Source organism: Triticum dicoccoides, chromosome 5B, assembly GCF_002162155.2.
Source record: "Triticum dicoccoides isolate Atlit2015 ecotype Zavitan chromosome 5B, WEW_v2.0, whole genome shotgun sequence".
Lineage (NCBI taxonomy): Eukaryota > Viridiplantae > Streptophyta > Magnoliopsida > Poales > Poaceae > Triticum > Triticum dicoccoides.
In genome coordinates, this window is record NC_041389.1 from 721,461,169 (window position 1) to 721,470,775 (window position 9,607).

The 9,607-nt window shown below is 44.2% G+C and overlaps 1 pseudogene; it reads right to left on the reverse strand.

Moving 5' to 3' along the window:
- Positions 1 to 5,330: 5,330 nt before the first annotated feature.
- On the reverse strand, positions 5,331 to 8,198 carry LOC119306859 (annotated as a pseudogene).
- Between the last annotated feature and the right edge of the window lie 1,409 nt (positions 8,199 to 9,607).

The following is a 9,607-nucleotide window of genomic DNA, read 5'->3' on the forward strand; positions in this document are numbered from 1 at the left end:
GTATAATTTTTTGAAAATTCAAACTTTGAAAATTTTGATCAAGTTTTTAGAGATAACTATTTATATCTACAATACCAGATATATAAAGTATGAAAGTTCATCTTATAATGAATCTAATGATGTAAGTTTGGTATTCTAGATGTAAATGTTTTTCTCCATAAATTTGGTCGAAGTTTGTGATGATTGACCTTTTTGACAATCTATATGCACTACATTACGGGACAGAGGGAAGAGTATTAGAAATAGATGTGCCATCGAGTGTCTCCGTGAAATTTGGAACGGGTCGATGAATGAGTAGGTCATCTGCTGGGTCGGGTTCCACTGAACGTATGTTAATGGAAAAGGACTTCGGTACACCCCCCAATAAACGTATAAGGGGTAGTATTGTCCATACTAAATTACGTACACTGTACCCGCCGTCCGTCTTAGGGCCGGCCGCCCGTGTACGTCGCGCCCTGTACTCCCGCGTCATACGCGCGCGGTTCGGTAGTGCGATCGGGAAAGGAAAAAAAAAGTACGCCCCACCCCGACACCCCATCTCCCTGTACGAAACCCTAGCGGCATCAATGCCGCCGTGGTCCACCGCCGTCACGACGTCGGGCGGCGTCCGTAGTCACCCACGCGCCGTGAAACCGACACCCCATCCCCGCCTAGGGAACCCTAGCGGCATCAACGCCGCCGTGGTCCACCGCCGTCACGACGTCGACCCCGACGTGCCCGTCTAGTCGCGAGCACTGACGGCGTCCGTAGTCACCACACGCCGTGTCGCCGGTGAAACGCCCAGCGCTCGCTCGCCGTTCTGTCCTGGTACGCGCCCTCCACGACGTGGGTGGCAGCAACGCATCGGCGTCGACCCCAGGCGAGGACCCCTCGACGGCGCACAGTAGGTTAGGATGGCTCCTTTTGTTCTTTTTTTGATGATTTTGATTTGTCCATTGCATTTTTGTGCATTTTTTTATGAAAAATGATTCCCTACTTAGGTAAATAAGAGAGGAGAGTAGTGACCTCTTAATGACCTCATAATGATTTTGTATATTCAAATTTGTATGCATGCCACATAGTCATGTTACTGTTGACGAATTTACTGTATTCGCGATGATGTTTTGTGGAATGTTGGCATTGATCTCACACCTTATTTGTATGTGCATAGATGGAGCAAGTAGCCAGATACGCCAGTGATGATTTCGGTAGCGATAATGGATCCTCGTCATTGAATGCGAACCAACCTCCCGGAGACAACTATATGAGTCAGGATGAATCGTACAGTGGTAATGTAAGTGCCTTCAATGTTGAGCAAAACATATTGAATACAAACTAGTTATTTGACACTAACATGTGCTTTTAAATTTGTACAGCTACATGGCAATGCTGACGATGAGGAATATGATATAGATGAACAATTTTATGCATATAGTGTGAGCCAGGTATGTTGAAAAAATTGTAGAGAAATGATTGACATTAAAATTGTATGACCACTTATGTTACTTTACATGTGCACAGATAAATGCTAATGGTGACAATGAGCGTAATAATATAGATGATGACAATGCCGAGAGCGAGGTCGATGCATCTCGTACTGTGAGCGGTAGCCAAGTAAGTTCTTTACATTATTTATGGTTAGTAAGAATACAAGAACAGATTGACATGCAAGGTTATATGTCATATTTTGTAGGGAGGTGTTGATGGTCCTAGCGGGAATGATGAGCACAGCGATGATGATCAGTTTGACCTTGACATGTGCTATGATGAATATCAGCAAGAGTCACTTGATAGGCATTGGGCAGTGATGGTAAAGACATTCAGGTCATTAGACGAGGTGTACACGTTCTACAACAAGCACGCGAGAGAACGTGGGTTCAGCATCAGGAAGGACTCGCTAAAATTTTCGAAGGATCGCGCAAGGACTCCGCGCTTGAGGAGGTATCTCTGTTCCGCCGCAGGAAAACGACAGGCCAAGTTCTGTACCATGGAAGGCCGGACCCGCAGGCTTAGACCGGAGAGTCGATTCTTATGCGAAGCCCATTTAACAGTTAAGCTTGATTAAAAGCTCAATCTTTGGTATGTCAGCAGTTTCTCCGATGATCACAGCCACACTCTTGCACGACCGGATGAAGTCCCTTTCCTCCGATCTCATAATCAGATCAAAGCATTTGAGAGAGCTGAGATCTTAGCTATGGCTGGAGCTGGGATAAGAAAACATATCATTTTGGACAACATCGTTAGCAGGTATGGGTCGTATGCAAAGTCACCATTTCAGAGGACAAAGCTGTATAACATGTGCTATAGGGAGAAGATGAAATTGCTTGCATAAGGTGATGCTGATACTGCCGTAGGAATCATGTTGACCAGAAAGGACAGAGATCCAGACTTCTTCTTTGAGCACACGGTTGACGCTGAAGGCAGGCTCCAAAACCTCTTCTGGTGTGATTCGCAGTCACGCCGGGATTATCTAGACTATGGTGATGTTGTTGTGTTCGATAGCACATACAAGATGAACAGGTATGGAATGCCATTCATCCCTTTTGTGGGTCTGAACAACCACCGTTGCACTACGGTATTCGCCTGCGCCATTGTTTCAGACGAGACCGAGGCTACATATGTTTGGTTGCTTAACACGTTCTTGAAAGCTAACTGTCAGAAGAGGCCCAAATCTGTAATTACAGATGGAGATGCAGCGATGATAAGGGCTATTAGGAAGGTGCTTTCTGACGTGTGGCATCGTCTATGTTCATGGCATATTGAAAAGAATATGCAGAAACACCTCAACCACAAGTCATTGAAGGAGTTTAGGGCATTATTGTACTATGCCACTACACATAAGGTTTTTGAGGAGAGATGGGCCGCATTTGTGCGCAAATGGCAGATGGAGAAAACGAAAACATGGCTCCATAGGATGTACAGGAAGAGGACGCTTTGGGCTGCATCATATTTGTCTGGTGGGGTTTTCTTTGGTATGCGCAGTAATCAGAGGAGTGAGAGTCTGAACTCCAGCCTGCACCTTCATCTTGACTATGGTATGACGATCGTTGACATGATTGTACACTACGAGAATTGTATTGTTCGCCTCCGTGAGAATGAAGCTTATGATGACTACACGGCCTCACAGACTCTTCCAGTAACAGTGACTGAGTGTCAGGCCATTGAGTCGTATGCTGCGAAAGCATTCACGCAGGCAAACTTTTATATGTTGCAACAAGATATGAAGAAGGTACAGGAGCTTGAGGTAATTGATAGACTGACAGGGACCGATAGTCAGAGATTTGTGGTTGCGTGGAAAAATAACAGGGATCACAGATTTAATGTGGACTATACGCCAGGTAACTCGGCAGAAACTATAAAGTGCAGTTGCCGAAGTATGACTCGCAAAGGGCTTCCTTGCAAGCATATTATTCATGTTTTGAATGCACTGAACTTACCTGTGATACCCAAGTGTTGTGTCCTGTGAAGATTCTCAAAAAAAGCACGAGCTGGACTGCCCGTGAAGCGCACCAGTGATTTGTTTGCGTGGGGTTGGTCGAGTGGTGAGGACAGAGCTAGATATAGTGAGTTGACCATCAAATCTTCAGAAGCATGTCATGTCGCATGCAGTAATCCTTTCTTATTCGACAAGTTGATGGCAGCTCTGGATGATATTATAGTGAATAAGGATATTCAGGAAAATGAAGATGATATTCAGCGAAGCTTCGTGAACAGTAATCCATTTGAGCCTAACCGAGATCATATTCTGGTTCGTGATCCAGTAAAGGTTTCCACCAAGGGCGCACCTAAGCAGAACAGTAGAGGTCGCGGTAAGGGTGGCCCAGATGTGACAAAAAATGAGAGGCCTAAAGCATTTGACGAGAAATCTGGACGAAAATGTAGCATATGCAGCGGCTCAGGTCATAACAGGAGCACATGCAGCAAAAATGAAGAGTATGTCTATTATTTGTTTATGTCAGTTTTGTTGTTTCATTAACGGTGAAGACTCAAGTGAAGACGATGCGAGTGTTTTACCTCTTCCATTTATATGAAAAACATTTGTTAAATTTATGTTTGTGTTGAGTATTTTATATGTGTGAAACAAGATTATTGCCTACAGACCGTTGTTTTTTCAGACTTGTTATTTTCTGTCCACTACAATAAAATTACTGTGGTGACAATTGTTATGTTGAGACATCATTGTTGTTGATATAAATATTTAGTATTCACTGTTTATTTTATGAATTCTGCATGTATTTACTACAGTCCCGTCGGCTGTCAAATATATTAAAATAAGAGAAGTACTCTGTGAACTGTTGTTGAAAAAAAATGAAAAAAATGCCCGCCCGTCTCCACAGTGTGTCTTAGTAAGCCCGTCGTTATCAAGCCCAACGGGCGGCTACCACAGGCGTTTCGGAGCACGCCGTGGAAACCAGGCCCAACAGGGCAGCATCGACGCGACACATAGACGGGGTAGTAATCAGAGGAGTTCAATGCGACGACGGGAGCTGAGTATATAAACTAGTCGTCGTCGCCTTCCGCCGGCGAGGTGGGACTAAACTAGTTAGTTTCCCTGTCGCGGCGTCTCAGCGGTCGTAACTGGGCCAGCCCACGGCGCGTCGAGCCATCGAGAAGACCGCGCCGTCAATTGCCTTTTTGGGCCGGCCCACGGCGCGTCGAGCCGTCGAGAAGACCGCGCCGTCCAGTGCCTTTTTGGGCCGGCCCACGTCGCGTGTGGTTGTGTCCATGTCGCCCCGCGGCCGACGCAAGTTTAGTCCCACCTCGCCAGCCGAAGGAGACGACGACCAGTTTATATACTCAGCTCCCGTCGTCACATTAAACTCCTGTGATTACTACCCCGTCGATGTGCCGCGTCGATGCTGCCCTGTTGGGCCTGGTTTCCACGGCGTGCTCCGAAACGCCTGTCGTAATCGCCCGGTGGGCTTGATAACGACGGGCTTACTAAGACACGCTACGGGCGGGCAATTTTTTTATGTAAAATATTTTTTACGCTTTTCTAAACTAGACTAACACCCAATGTGCTGTAAACCAAGTTTTTGCTAACAAAGTAACACGCAGTGTGCTGCCATAGTTTAGTGTATAAAAATTTAACGACGACACGATTACATGATTACATATAACTATTCGGCAACAAAAAAATCATGTAAACAAAAAAAAATGATTATATAATATTTATGAAACAAAATATCATGTGGACATAAAAAATATTTGGAAAAGTGCCGAGTCTATTACATATAACTATTCGGAAGCAGAGTCTATTACATAAAATTTATAAGCAAGTGCGCAAAGCGTTTGAAAAATAAAGTCCTCCAGTACCACCCAATCACATGCAAAACTCCTTTGTGCCGCATCTATTTTTTCTTCTTTGATATCCGAATAACTTTGTTTTTCACTTCATCAAGCTTGTTTCTTTCCGAAAAGATAAGTTGCGCAATCATTAACTCTCTCGAGTCATCAATTGAGGTCTGAAAAAAAATGGTGTCAGCACAACGTTTATTGTACATCATAGTCCAAACATGACTTGCGTACCTGTGAAAATAAGCCTGTCCATTTGTCACCATCCCAATATTGAAAGCATCGAAGGAGAAATATTCCACACGAATTCCTAGTGCATACAATTTACGAAGATTAAATATCTACTGTACATACAAGACCGACATTCTGTCGAAGTAAGAACTCACCCATCATGTTGTTTTGCCATGTCATACGTTTGAATAGACCAATTGGAAACATCCGGATAATTCACAATTCCGGTTGCATTTGCTTCTTGGATATCTTCTGCTAGTTGTTTTCTTTACAGATATAATAAACATGGTGGAAAGAATGTCATTCAGTGTACTAAAAAAACCGAATGTTACCAAATGCACATTTGAAAGTTAAACTTACCAGGTCCTCAACGAGTTCTCTAGTAACACTGTCAAGTTTTCCAGTCATCAACGAGTCAAGAACCTGAAACTCTCTCTTCCCGCTATGCATGACGACAGTAATCCAGTGATTATTTTGCTTGTTTAGAGGAATGTAAGTCTGCATCACAAGGACCATAAAACACAATCATCACATACTATCGTATGTATGTACCGTGTTAACAATCAAACTTACCTTTGATTTTTTGAAATACTCGTCCTCACATTTGTTCACGGGTCCATTACTATGCGACTCTGCTTCATAATCGTTACCGGCGGTCTTCTTTCCGGGTCTAATGTGAAGCAACCAATGTATCCTCCAAGTTGTCAACATGAAATGATCATCATTAACTTTGTCGACCAAAAATGATGAGTATGCATTAATTACCTATAAATAATGTGTTAGATTAAACAATGGTATTTTCGAATCAATTGTAAAACAATATATGAAATTAACTTACGTCGCCACTTAGCCACTCATGGTTAATAATCTGACAAGCTCTCCGCACAGTGAGACCTTCTTCCATGCCATCATTGAAAATTTCTGTTTTGGCATGTTTTTGTGAATGCTCATGCGCACACACGTACTTGATGGACGCTTTCACCACATCATACTCATCACCAGATTTGTTAACACCACCATTTTGGAACAATTCTGTAACGCACAACTCAAATAATTATAAACGCAAATACATAAATAATTATTATGCAATAACAATTAGAAACACAAAAAACTTACTTCCTTTGGCAGAACGTTTTGCACGTTTGTTCGGTTTAGGGACCACATAAGGAGACTTGACATGTTGTGATCCTTTGCGCTTGCGCCTGCCAGTAACCTCCTCCACTTCCTCTTGTACTCCTTGAGAACCAACCGACGCATGCGATGCGATTTCGTCCATCTCTAAAGATGTGGCAGCTTTTTCATCTGATACTTCTGGTACTTGGACAGGATCATCCATATCACCCTTGAAACTATTCTAGTACTCAGGTGTGCAGTAAAAAGGTGTGTTTCCACGAGAAGTTACATCAACGCCGTTATCATCCTTTTGCAAATTCATTTTGGAAGGTGTGCGGAACCGGTCTGAATCATCTTTTTGATATACAAACTCTTTTTGCGGACGTCCACCATCGTTTGAAGACTCATTAATGCCTCCGTACAGATTCTCTTCACTCTTCCAGGTTACTGGGTTTGTAGGAGACGCCGGTTTTGTTCAGTTTCTCAATCATCCTCTGCAAGAAAACATTTCATCTTAGTTCTTCAATTCAGTGATGGACATTAAAGAGACGTGCTCAAGTGTTACCTGTGCGCATAACTCTGGCAAACGAAGCATTTCCTTCGGAAGCTCATTCATCTCACTCAAAATCCGGTCCATAGTAGGCTTCTGGCTCGAAGCCTCCGAGGTACTGCCCTCGTTCCTCGTTCCAGTAACGTTAGATTTTTTGCTACTAGCTTTCTTGGTTTTTTGAGCTTCTTCTTCCGCAATTTTTTCCAGCCTATACTCCTCTGTAATGTTGTCATCGATCTACAAGTGCAACAAGAGAATTATACATACAAACCATATGCACACTTTACTTTATTTCATAAATGTAAAACAAACATGATTACTAGGATTACCATCCCAACACCACGACCATATTCATAGTCGTATTTGTCTCTTCTCACAGCCATATCTTTCGTCCAGTTCCTCATCAGCGGGCTCAACAATGCCAACGGATCATATTTTGGACCGGTGATTGGTTGCACCTTCTCCCAGTATAGGTACTGCAAAACACATAAACTAATTAAATTACATGTTCTTCCGTGACATTTTATAACAAAAGTGTTGAAATTAATAAATAGAACGTACTTGCAAAAGGGTGAAGTGAATGCATTCCAGTTGAACTTCCTTATCAACTTAATATTTTGCACTAAGGCATAGTATTTTTTTTGGAACATATTCATGAGACACTGGTGCAATTATAGTTCCTAAGAGAACTAGAAATGTCATCCGAATAAAGTCATCATCAGTGCTCTTATTCTTCACAATCTTTTCTATGAGATCATCAATCATGATCTTACCATTTTTCTTGCTAACAAAACTAACAGGTATTTTTTTGGTTGCTTTTTCTCCTTCAGTACTAAGAAACCCAAAAACATCCACTCCATTGTTTTTCCAACCAAATATGGAGTACACATCATCAGGCCTTAGTGAAATAAGACCTTTACATCCAGCAGTACTTCCAGAACTCTCTTCAACCATGAATTTTTTGCTACTCGGATTGTAACCTTGGAGTAAAAAGTGAAGCAAAAAATCACGCATCTTTATCGATGGTATTCTAAACATGCGCTGCATATCCGTTTCATAAAACCTGAATTTCTGACTGGGTGACAGTTTGTCAACTAGGCTAACCCACTTTTGAACAGAACATGGAATCACACCGTTGATATTCATACTCCATCAAATAGATTTCTGTCACATACCATCATACTGCTATGAGCCTCGTCGTATAAAAAAACTGGAAAAAAAACTTACACGACGGCGACGGTGGGAGAGGCACCGGCGGCGTATAGTGGCGACGTGTCAGGGGACGCAAGCCGGCGCGGGCGCACCGACGGCGTTTGTACGGTGGGGCGACGGTGGGAGAGGCAATGGCAGCGTATACAGGGCGACGGGTCAGGGCAGGGCAGGCTGGCACGGCCGCACCGGCGCCGTTTTAGAGTGTGGGGCGACGGGCGGCATACGGTGGCAGCACGTGCAGATCGCGGCGGCGGCGAGACGGGCTGACGTAGAAGGAAAATTCGCATGCACGTCGGCTAACGACGTCGCCCGAGCGCTGATTGCAGCGTCGTTGTTAGTGGGACGGCCCCATGCACGCATCCGCGTCGGTTAGCGAGACGGCCGACGTTTTTTTTGCAGGGCCTCATTTTTTTAACTAAATAATGTAGGCACATTTTTTTAACTGTATCAAATTTTTTTATCTTAATCAATTTCTTAACTTAATCAAATAGGCTCTTTTTTTAACTTAGCCAAACGTGCCCAATTTTTTTCCATGTGCTACTATGCCCTAGCAGGGCACGCACGTAAAAATTTGTCCCGTTTCGAGTCCGTATGGATTTTCTACCATTTTCCGGGCAGAAAACCCAGAAAATACTGCCCGGACGTGACACAACGTGCGTTCGTTGTCGGATTTCATTCATTTTGGCCGTGGGGTGCCCGGCTGGGGCCCCACACGCGCTCGCAGAAGTTGGGTGCAATCTGTCAAACCGCTCAGGTACTTGCTATCGAAGGGGGTGGTTTCGGTATGGCCGGAGGGGACCCTCGGTCGCACGTCTCCGCTTCGCATCCGCCAAACGTGCCCACTTTTTTTTCCACGTGCTACTGTGCCCTAGCAGGGAACGCACACAAAAATTTGTCCCGTTTCGAGTCTGTATGGATTTTCTACCATTTTCCGGGCAGAAAACCCAGAAAATACTGCCCGGACGGGACGCAACGTGCGTTTGTTGTCGGATTTCGTTCATTTTGGCCGTGGGGTGCTCGGGTGGGGCCCCACACGCGCTCGCAAAAGTTGGATGCAATCCGTCAAACCGCTCAGGTAATTGCTGTGGAAGGGGTGGTTTCGGTATGGCCGAAGGGGACCCTCGATCGCACGTCTCCGCTTCGCATCCGCCAAACATGCCCAATTTTTTCCACGTGCTACTGTGCCCTAGCAGGGCACGCACGCAAAAATTGTCCCATTTCGAGTCC